Source organism: Anabrus simplex, chromosome 2 (genome assembly GCF_040414725.1).
Source record: "Anabrus simplex isolate iqAnaSimp1 chromosome 2, ASM4041472v1, whole genome shotgun sequence".
Lineage (NCBI taxonomy): Eukaryota > Metazoa > Arthropoda > Insecta > Orthoptera > Tettigoniidae > Anabrus > Anabrus simplex.
In genome coordinates, this window is record NC_090266.1 from 791117726 (window position 1) to 791130052 (window position 12327).

General features: G+C 37.3%; 1 protein-coding gene across 1 annotated transcript in view; it reads right to left on the bottom strand.

The window, feature by feature from the left end:
• The window catches only part of mtt (mangetout), a 1300850-nt gene that overhangs the window by 825445 nt on the left and 463078 nt on the right, over positions 1-12327 (bottom strand). The window lies entirely within an intron of this gene.

The window sequence follows — 12327 nt, forward strand, 5'->3', positions numbered from 1 at the left end:
CCGCTTTCAAGTTGTCCTCGAAGGACATGAAAACAGGGGTAAAAAAAAAATACCCAACCTACTGAGGCCTATTAAGTAAGGAAACAGGTCAATTATATGGCCTCTAAAATACCAACTTGAGGGGAGGCGTTCTTGCACTCCTAATACATTTTGTTTAAAACCTACTTGGCACTAGGCCGTTAATGCAAGGGCTAATCCCATACTAAAGAGGTGACTTATATGAGAAGACAATTTACATTACGCTAGACTGGAAGAAACGGTTGAGAAAATAAGTTCACCTCAAAGCCATATGAGTGGGAGCTCGAGAGGGTTAAGCACTCTCTATCCCAATTTATAGTTTAAACAGATAGAATTGATACCGAGTGTCTTTACATTTTAAGGGAAAGTTACATGGTAAAAGGCTTCGGACCTGCCCCGAGAGTTAAACTGCTGAGCTAGCAAGAAAAGAAGTTATTAAACGGCCATTACCTTGTGGATGAACTGCTGCCCGAAGAAAGATGCGCTTCCCGCCCCCTGCTACGTACTTTACACACTGAAAGAAGTTACTGAAGTGGCCGGAGACCCGAAAATCAGCAGTTTATATACTCTCGCGGAAAGTTCGAGGCGTTTCAGGAATGAGAACACCCTCGCACAAGAATTTTATTGGCTAGGGTTAAGCAACATATCCAAGTTGAAGAAGATACACCTGATTGGTCATAAATTAATTAAAGAAATTCGGGATTGGCTAGATTCAAACCTGGCGGAAGGAAGGGGTTAATATTGCCAACATAAACAATAACTGAAAGAAATTTAACAAAGAACAAACTTATGAACACAAAATTTCTTCAAAAACATAGTTCTTTCACTTCGCACTAGGGTGCATAATTGTATTTCTTCAGTAGTGCCATTTGGAAGAGAATGTCCACACTTCTTACTACAGGCAAAACAAAAATACATCGAAAACGACCCACTTCAGAAACTTCAAAATTTACAAGTAGTGACATCTTCTGAGAAACTAGAAAATTAACACAGTAGATAAAGTTCAGGCTTCCTCCAGTAGGGGAGTTTCAACTGGCGCAAAGTTTGAATGAGCGGCGTGGGGGTGTACCACCCGGTACACTAATAATGTAAACAGTACTTTTGTTTAAAACGCGAGTTTGTTAAAGATGAATGTCAGTATCATAATTTGCATTCAATGTTAGTCACGTAGTAATAATATCGCAGTCCTCAGCTCGTAAATAGTTTGCCATTCACGCTCTATGGTATGAATTATGTTATTTAATTTGAGATCGACGAGTTTCCAATGAAGATTTGAATTTCAGGATGGTACAGAATTAAACATATATTTCATGGAGAATTTTTGTGCATAATAACTTCAATTACAGTAATATCAGTGATTTTTATTCTATTTATTTTATTATAGTGATAACAATAATATTTCGTGCAGAGAGATGTTTATGACATTTTGACAGCCTTTATGTTAAGCTATGCCGCTAGTTGTGATTTTTATGTTCATGGTTACATATTTTACGGGATCGTTAATAATCGCCTAAGTCCTGGAAACCAGTTGAGATTGGTTTTGTTCTTTAGAATTAAAGTAAAAGAGCTATATTGAAAGCGATGAGTTAGTTGTGGAATGTTCTTGAACATTGATTTGTCCGTTATGATGGAGAATGACGAGAATTTATTGTAAATTTATCCTGAGAGTAAAGGGATAGATGATTACTATGAGAGCGGATAACCTGAGAGGTAAATGATATAAATATTAAAAGTATAATAAATACGTGAAGCTCTGTCTACGAAAGAAAAGGGCAATATTTTGTATACTCAAGAACATGAATGTCATTTGAGGTCTATGATGATATAAATAAAGATAAATGAAGAAATAAGGAAGTAAGAAAATGCTCACTACAGTGATAAAAAAATTCATTTATGAGAAGAGAACCCAGGCAACCAATCATCGGACATCTACTTATGTAATGGTTATATAAGGTTCGGTGACCCTTACAGGTGAGCTGAGATCATTTTTAACGTAAATAATATCAGGTGGTTTTCATCTGGAAATTTTGTAAGGAATAGGATGTAGCAGGTATAACTACACCTTGGCGTTTATGTTAACGTCATCCGAGATGTTTTCTTGCGCTATGTTCTGAATTGATAATTATACATCGTGCAGTTATGAGAGATGTTGAATGTCAGGAGACAGCCATATCAAGATCATGGTCGACGCTGATTTCAGTGATAACATCCATAGACATTGAACTCAACACGCGTCGTAGAAATTAGTAAATTAATTGTTCAGCTTTTTTGTATTGTGAATAACGATGTGCAAGAATCGGCGTGTATATAAATTATTGTAGGACATTAGCATAGATGTCTTTTTTATTTCAACAGTGTTTTCCCTGTCGGCAGCCCTGAATATGGTTTTCCGTGGTTTCCCATTTTCACACCAGACAAATTATGGGGCTGTACCTTAATTAAGGCCACGGCCGCTTCCTTCCCACTCCTAGCCCTTTTCTGTCCCACCAATGCCATAAAACATATCTGTGTCGGTGCGACGTAAAGCAACTTGCAGAATTGATAATTTTATTTAGCATAGGTGGTGACTGACTGTGGTTATAAATGTGGATAGGTTTTCTTTTATTAAGGTGGGAGATTTTCCGCTATATTCTGTATAATGTTAGGTTCATGATAGCTCGCGTCAGTTTAACTAGACAGCATCTTAGATTCACTTCTTGTTTAAATAATAACAGCAAACATAATTATAAACGTGACTGAACAGCGTACCCCATCATTATTTTTCTCATGTGTAAATGCAGACAAGTTGATCTGGAAATGATAAAGGTGTGTTATGTATTTTTGATCTGTTCAGGTAGTTTGGATCCCTGTGAGACCAGCTATGATCAACGTTTGTCATATAAATGGAAACAATAGCTGTTCAGTTGACTAGAAACTCAGTTAAACTTGAGGTGATTGACCTCCTATCTTGATGGTTTTATAACAGAGATGCTGCCATTAAATCTGTACTTGCGATAAAGAAACAAATCATTGACAATTTACTTTATGAGTAAATTTTTTAAGTGTCAGATGGACACATTCAGCCGTGAGAGGCCACTAAGTCTATTTAATAATCACCGCAGTTTAATTTCTATGAAATGCGTAAAAGGGGAGCGGTGAATCCCAAACACTATTGAATGTTCTGAGTTATATAACTGTATGTGTGAACACCACTAATTGGCAATTGGTAATGAATAATGCTAAATTTTTGTTATCCAGTTTCAATCATTAATTCATATTCAAGGTTCATTTTAGTGAATAATAATTCCGGTGCTCAAGCAAAGAATAATGTAGAGTGTCATGATTGTCTAGAAACGGTGTAGTTAACTAGTGTAAAATTTGTTTAATTAATTACATTCGGTGAATTGATTAGTGATGGCATCTAATTTTCAGCCTCCATTATTAAATCAATTAGTTGAATTGGAGGATAAACAGTTGTATTTTTGTATGTTTACTTTTAGTAGACGACGGTTACACTTGTTACACACATGCTTGAATCAGATTTATATTTTAATTTAATTCAATTCCTTTGATGTTCATTCATTTCTTTAGTCATTTGCTTTCGTAAACGAATACAATATACCTCAACCTTGGCCAGTATTTCTTTTATTTCACTAGAATAGATTAACATATAGCCTAATAGCCACATTTGCTCCTATCGCATCGCACAGTGACAGTCTAGTGAACGTGACCACCCCTGGAGAGAAGAAACGTCTGCGGTGAGCATGTTTTATTAAAGGGCAGCCGTGGAGAATCCAGAAAGTAGAAATCACAGCAGAGGAAGAAGTGCGAAGGGTGCACTATAGACAAGGATACAAGACGTGTTGCAACAATTATCTAGGTAATTCATTGATCAGTACTGTATACCAGGTAAGTTTTCAATGACATTTTTGAAAGGAGGATGAGATCAGTGGTTGAGAATATGTTGGATGAAAACCAGTGTGGTTTCAGACCTCAGATGGACTCTCAAGATCAGATTTTTGTATGGGCTAGGTAATTAAAAATTCTACAAGGGAAATGCGCAGTTATTTTTATGTTCATTTGATACAGAAGAGGAATGTGACAGATACCGTGGGATGCCGTACTGGGGCATTATGATATTAAGGATAAATTATTAAAACCAATCAATTGACAATTGGGCTGCAGTGATGTTTGATAGTAGAATGTGTTCTAGTACTTACAGGGGTTAGGTGGATATGTAGTAAGCACTGTGGCCTATGCTGACGTCTTGTTCCTTAATGCCAGATTGTGTTGAATGCCTGCAGTCTTGGAACTTGAAGATAGGTTCAATGAGTATGATAATAAAATTAGCCTTCCGAAGACTAAAGTGATGTTAATGCGTATGATACCTAAGAAAATTGTATGTCAGATTGGGAATTCAGAGCTGGAACAGGCAGACCATTAGAATTATTTAATGTGTGTGTTATCCTCGGATGGTAGTATAGTAAGTGAGACTGAATCAATGTGCACCAAAGCCAATGCAGTGAGCTCGAGATTGCGATCAATAGTATTCTGTATGAAATAAGTCAGCTCCCGGACGAAAGTACCCTTACACCGGTTTGTTTTCAGAGAAACTTTGCTTTTGCGGGAGTGAAAGCTGTGTGGACACAGGATATCATATTCATAAGATAGATATAGCAGACAGGAAAGTAGTGAGAATGGTCATTGGTTGAAAAACTGATGGGAATAACGGCGGGAGAATAATAGAGAGTAATGAGATAAAGGTTACATGAGGAATGAACACGATGGATGAAGCTGTACGCATAAACTGGCTTCCGTGGTTGGATCATTTGAGGTGAATGGAGCAGGATAGGTTTCCAAGGAAAATAGTGGACTCGTTCCTGGAGGGTAAAAGCGACGGTGGATAGACTCAGTCTGTAATGATTTAGAGATACGAGTATTGATCTAAACGTGGCCACATAACGTTTTACAAATAGGAGATTGTGGCGGAGCGTAATAAATTCACAGTGGCTTGCAGATTGGAAAATAAACGGCATAACAGTCTGTAATGAAAATGTTTGTATGTTTCTGAACAAAAAAATCGTAATTAAATTACTGAAATATATTAAATTGTGACTGAAGTCAAGGCAAACATTGTTGCAGCATTAAGGTTACAAAAGGATCCATTATGTTGTTTCACAGCGTTAATAAACTCACCTCTTATTCTTCGCCTATGTATCGGAAATTACTCTTGATATATGAATTCTGATGTATTTTTGTGAATGTGTTTTAGTGATGAAATTGTATGTTTGAGAAATTCTTCATTCTTATGGACGAGAGTAACTTTTGTCACCAGAGTACAACTGGCCCTTTGTCTAATCGTAGTACCAGTGATGAATTTTAGAAGCAAGGATTCCTGATAGATCACAAAGAAAAAAGTAATCCCTAGTTTCACAGGAACCCATTTCATCTCTGCAGGAATCGATTCCAAGAAGTTTATTGTCGTCCAGAAGTCAGTCAGGAGAAGCACTCAGGTGTGGATATTCCGTGCTTTTGAATAATCCACATGCATGTGCCTTCAATAAAGCCCTTAACTGCCACGGCTTCCATACTTTCTTCCATGAACAGTAGAAGGTATAGACAATTCATGATCTGATGTTACTTTTGCTGAGATTGTTTTGTGTCAGTCCTCTGTGTAAGGTGACACACAGGTTTGAACAATGAGCTAGGTATTCTGATGGAGCATTCTGCGGACCAAAGTGGATTTGCAGTCTGTCCCCTAGTTCACAATCCACATCAGTGCATTTCCACTTTCTAGAGCTTAAGGATATCGCCAGACCAGGTCCAAAATAATCATGATCATTATAATCAGCTTAAAGATGTGAGGAGGGATACAACTGTAAGATTGGTATGGAGTTTGGGGATGGGTACTTTGCACTGAAGTTTATGATACATTTATGACGTACTCGGAGTATGAAGAAGTAATTCGGAACTGGTGCGGCCGGGGTTCATGACTTCTTATACCTTGAACAGATGTCTTGACCCGGACTGTTTTGAAAACAAGCGCATTAGCCGTAATTGGGAGGCTTTACTTTTTTCCTTTTATTGAAAGATGGTAGCTGTTTGGTACAGGTCTTCTAGCAGGTTTTGTTGGTTTTGAAACCAAACAAAGCATGTGGTATAATACATACATATTTGCAATGAGCAGATGGTCGCAACCAGCTCTCCATTCACACAGGCACTCGTTTATAAATATATTTGCTACTTTCGTTTCTACATTTATACCACGTACATATGACTGCCCACACCAGAGCCACGTTGATCATAGTTCTTTAAATAGCTTGAAACACACTGGGCTGTCACAGATGAAAGGAATGTAGTTTCATTAACATTGTTGTACAATACTGCACTTGGCACTTTCCTTACGTAAATGTCTTCCTCCTCATCTTGGCGATTTTCCAAATGAATGTGGTATCATAATTATCGAGCCTATAAGGGATGATACACAAAATATTAAGAGTATATTGACGATTAAAACATCGAGGGAATTAACATTGTGTACTATGTCAGGTTAAAAGAATATATCATCGATAGTCTATTCGTAACAAAAATACCTCTTTACAAGTTCTCCTTCCTTCCTTGAAATTCCGCATTTCTTCTTCTGAGTTCCGACTTCAACTGAAATTGATTCCAGTTCAAATAATCTTTGTTTATACTCATTTTAACGTTTGACAGAACAGCTGACTGCTATGGAAAGAATGAAGCATGTCCGCCCATTTTCTTGCGTCAGGACCCCTCCGGTCCCTCCTGAACTCCAGCGGTGGCGACACGAATTTAACCTGGAACACTCCATTTGTTTGTAAGTTCTGTATGTTATGTATAAATTTAATAGCATGTGCCTGTATAATAGTACTCGGTCGGTTCAAGTTGATTACCTTAATACGGTCTAACAGAACATGTCGTATCAGTGGAATCTTAACGAAGCATACGAGTCACTCAAGCAGTTCTCACTTCAGCCTCGTAACCTCCATACTATTGTCCCAAGCCAGAGAACTGTGAGAGGGCCTGCAGTATGGACATATACCACAACAGCAATAATAATTTAAATATTATAGTTCTTATGTCCTGCTAACGTTTTGCGGAGACACCCAGGTGCCATAAATATTCTCTCGCAGGAACTTCTTCATGCGACTAAATCGGCATAGATGCGAAAGCTATTTTTGTTATAGTTGAAAATAAATGCGAGAGAAAGGAAGGCTGTAAAATTAGGACTATTGGGCAATACCATATGGTTGAGAAGAGAGGCAGGGGAGAGGTTTAAAAAGGTAAATCTGGTTAGTGGGAAATGGTAAATAAAAATGTAAACAGTCTATTGGATGTTTTAAGGCAAATGTGCAGGAGTGTGAAAACAGGTATGCATCATTAAAGGTGGTAAATAATGGCAAAGACCTACTATATTCTAAGATAAATATTGAGTTTAAGATGATGGTGTAGGTTATTAGGAAATATAATTTATTATGAAATAGAATTTAGTAAAAATGCCAGTTACCGATGACATGATAACAAATATAATTGGCTTTTATATGTATTTTAGAGCAAAATGAACAGGTAAGCATAGGTTCTTCAAGGTAGAAACAGGTTCCTGTGAGGACATTCTATGGATTATTAGCGATCTATGGAAGTGCATTGTGAGGATTTACAGAAATAAAAATATTCAGTCAGCATTATGTAAAGATAGCTGAATGTAAGAATAATGTCCAGGTAGTGGAGGTGACTAACCCTGCCGAATTCTGATGTTTACCTATGTTACTAAAGATATTTGCAAAAAGGTAGAAACAAATTGAAAGCTAGAAAGGCATCTGGGATTTAAAAGATTTATGGAGATGTACTAAATACAATGGGCTGGGATATAGTTCCGTATCTGTAGTATTTATTTGATTGCTATTTGCATGAAGAAGTTCTGCCAAATGAATGTGGAGTGGCTATAGTAGTCCCAGCGTACAAAGGAAAGGGTGATAACCATAAAGCAGATTAATATAGGCTGGTCAGCTTGACATGTGTCGCATTTTAGCTCCGTGAAAGTATTCTTTCTTGTTATATTAGATGTGTTTGCGAAATTACAAACTGATTTGATAGATGGCAGTTCCAAATTATTTTAGTATGTTGTTAGGAAGGAAGCCGTATTTTCCAGTGTCGACTGAGTTAATGTAACTTTAATAAAGATTTTCAGCTTGTCGGAAACACTATAACATACATAACGCCAGTACATCCTCCCATAAGAGGATACTCTTATTCTAAACACCTGAAATGTGGGTTAGGATATTCTTATCTGTACTAAATTCTCTTAATTTAGGCAGAGTTGTCGCTACTTGAGACGTTTATTTGGTTATTGTTTATCACTAAAAGATAATGCCACACAAAGTACCCTTTCATTCATTATACAAATGTTTATTTCACCTAAAATCATGTTCATGCATTTACAACCTATCACACGTCGCACCGAATGTAATATAACCACGAAGCAATTCCTCTCCGCTGAACACAATATTTCCCTTTCGCCATTCCCCTAACCCCTCACACTGAAAACCAAGACATTGACATATTTTCAAACTATTTTTACTTAACTGTTAACAAATCCCACAGGTAGCCACTCTGATACTAACCGTCAGGAATATGGGATAGTTTTTATCTGTACTGAATTCCTTGAATTTAGGCAGTGTTTCTCGCCTCTCGAGACGTTTTAGTAGATCACTAAAAATAATGTCTTAAGTGATACTGCTTAATTCATTTCAGTACTGTTATTTCATCAATATCATTATCATATATTTACTATCTAAAACATAGCGAGCTGAGCAGAAGTAGGGGAGCAGTGGGGATTAAACCCCACAGCGTCAGCAATTTTTCTGCTCCGTCAGCACCCGAGGTCATTGACCCCGTGTGACCACGTGCTCTTGTTTGTAAACAAAGCCATGTGCGCTTTGGACAGATGTCAGCTGCCATCTTTAAACAAGAGAGCATTGCTAACGTCAGTGCTGCCATTTTAAGGCACTAAACCTCATGGCTGCCACCTTATGCACGTGGGCACGCGAAATTTGAAATTCCACGTGCTTTTTTGACAGCTGTCAGTTGACATCATTAAGCAAGAGAGCATCGTGCTGCCATCTTGACGGGGGGTAAAACTTTATGGCTGCAACCTTATGCACGTGGGCGCGTGGAATTATAAATTCCACAGCTGTCATGTGAAATCACACATAACCAAGCTTTATCATGATTATTGCACAGCGCCTGATGTAGGCCACACAGGGAGACGGCCAATGTGACTATCAATGTTTAAGTACTCCGTTATTTTGTTTCGGGCATTGGCAGCCTTCTAGTTTACGCTCTGTCCCGTCCTTTTGACCAATCCACTAAAGATTGTGTAGATTTCTGTAGTTCTGAGCTTCCTTCTGTACATACTGCGAACCTTTCACCTAATATAAGGGCCATTCACTTTCTCGTTAATTTTCCAACCTCTTTTAAGTTTTGTCAGTCCTATTATAGCAAAATTATTATTCAAATTGTTTCGGAAAATACTTATAATGAACCATTTCTTTTCCTGAAAGGAATTATTGGTTTCCAACCCCACACCTAAATTAAACCATAATCCTAATTCATTAAGCCCCATGATTTTAAATATTGCCATAGCTCCCCTGCAGGAGGATATTTTGTAAATTCTAAGAATTATACCCGCGTAGCGTCACCATATTTTTGTCCCAGAATGCGAAGAAATATTTCTGAATATGTTTGTAATTATGAAGAATGCCAGAAAGCGAAACTCCTCAATGCTTCGCGTGCTGGTACCCTCCCCTGAAATATATTATACTGGTGTCGTCATATCACTAGTGCTTCCAAACGAAATTCTTATATTTTTACTTTAGTCGGTGGATTTTCTCAGTTTCTAATCATACATCCTTTACGAAACTTCACGTCTGGTACTATTATTTCTTTTCCCCAAGATCAAATGTTTCCCGTATATGGCACACTGAAGTACTTTGTATCGGATAATTCCCCTACTGTTACCTCTAATACCTTTTCAAGCATATTTTTCTCTTGGTAAATAGAAAGTTTTCACAACCCCTTTGGGCCCATAATTCTACATTGCAGAAAAAACCGCCGGACGGCTATGTAGAGCCAGCCGCGTGAGGTGAAAAAAGCGCATCTATCTTTATAACTAGCCAATCTGATGTCCCTTGGATGTTACTCACAACAGGAGGCGATACAAAACATCGAGCGAGAACGGAACATTTCGGAAGACCTCGAAAAATTAATAATACTTTTTTGCTATAAAAACCTGGTGGGAGGGATTTCGGCACTGTCATTAGCGAGACAGTAGTTAATTAAGAAATTTGGAATCATTTAGTGAAGCTCACTGCACAGGGAGAAATACCCAGTTTATTTCATTATGCCCAGAGAAAAGTTCGCCTGTCTGTCGGCAGAGTGGAAATGACATGAGGCAAGGTCATCCAGTCAGTATACGTAGGAATGTAACCCACGGAATTAATTAATTACGTCCGTGAAAGAAGCAAGAAAAATCAACGAACAACACCATTGTGATGGGAAATATAGGCGGAATCTCCGGTGAGAAACTCAGATAAATCGCTCCAGCTGTTAGAAGATGGGATAATTGCACAATAGTAGATAACGCGTTTTAACGCAGCGCTAGAGTGCGTATAAATACCCCTTCTGAAAACAAGAGAAGCACTCAGCAATCGTCGGTCCGAGAGGGCGAACCTGCGACAGTAGACAACAAGAGAGGAACTTTCCACATTTTAAGTGTTAGAAGAGAAATTTGGAAATCTCAAAAGCCAGTTGGCTTGAGAGATATAAATTTTATAAGGTATTAAGGAGTAACAGTGACAGCTTTGATATTAAAACATTTTTTACGACATACAACCTGGCAGGTGGGAATATCATGGTAGGTATTTGTAGGATTCATGAACTTCTGGAAAGGAGACAGCGAAGTCCCAGATAGCTCTTTCAAATTGTTATTAACACTGTTCCTTTAACAGTCTGAAAGGGAGAACAGTTGGTTTCTTGAAAGAGAGAGTATCATCGTCCAGCGGCTACATTTGATAAACACCTGGCAAGGGGTAGGAGATTTTCACCATTTCATCAGTTTACTGATCGAGAACAGAGCGGTGTGGTAAATTTTGTGTTATGTGCATAATACAATCTGTTATTACGTTAGTTCCGGCTCAATAAAATTAATTTGTGTTCCATCAAGAGAAGTGCAGAGTCAATGTAATTTATAAGTTAGTATTTAAGTGAAGATCACCACCTATCATTATGAGGGGCTAAATCGGATGTTGTTGGCTTTGTTAAATGCGGCCAAAATGATGCCACACCAATCAGCACAATTACAGGTCTATCTAATTTCAATATTATGTCTTTGTAGTTAGAAATGTAAATGCTTGTCTTTTAATTTAGTTAGTAAATCATGGCACCGTGTTGCATATTTGGCATGTGCATTATTAAGTTTATGGCGATTATGATTATGTTTCATGTCGGCAGAAAGTTCCAGGAAACAATGTAGGTGTAATTGTTGGTCATTTCTGTCGCCGCGACGTGTAAAACTGTGTTAAATTTCTTAAAATTTGAAGTTAAATATTACAATAAAAATAAGTTAAATATGTTCATGCCGGTAAAATTTATAATAATGATAAAGTAAAAATAACAATTATAACTGTGGAATTCAAATAATAATAGTAATAATAATAATAATAATAATAATAATAATAATAATAATAATAATAATAATAATAATAATAATAATAATAATAATAATAATATTCACGTTAGGAATAAATTGAGATAATAATAACAACAACAACGCATTCAGTAGTTGTGTGAGCGAGGTTTAGAGTTTCATATCGAAATCCAGCGAAGTGAGATAATTCTGGCATTCGAAATTTTCATTTTATGATACGATGTATGTGAGAGGTAGAATCACGACATGCTATTTTGCTCCTGTGGTCAGGGAGAATTTAGAGAAGCTACTTTGACATCATTATGGAATAGTTTGGTTATGGCATAGCTTTTACCTATAATTTGTTCAAGTAGGAAGAAATGTTTCGCATTGAGGAATGAAATATTTATGAGAATAATTAGGAGGAAAGTTTGAGGAAGAGTAATCCCCGTATTTTATGAGTGGGAAGTTCTAAGCAGGATGCCGAAGAGAAATAGTTTGAAGGAGAGGAATTTTTTTGACAGGGTGTATACTTCGTATGTTGATGTGTAATATTTCCGAGGCAGGCTGTATAAGAGGAACGACATCCCGTAGCGATCCTGAATTATGTTAAACAGAGCGATTGG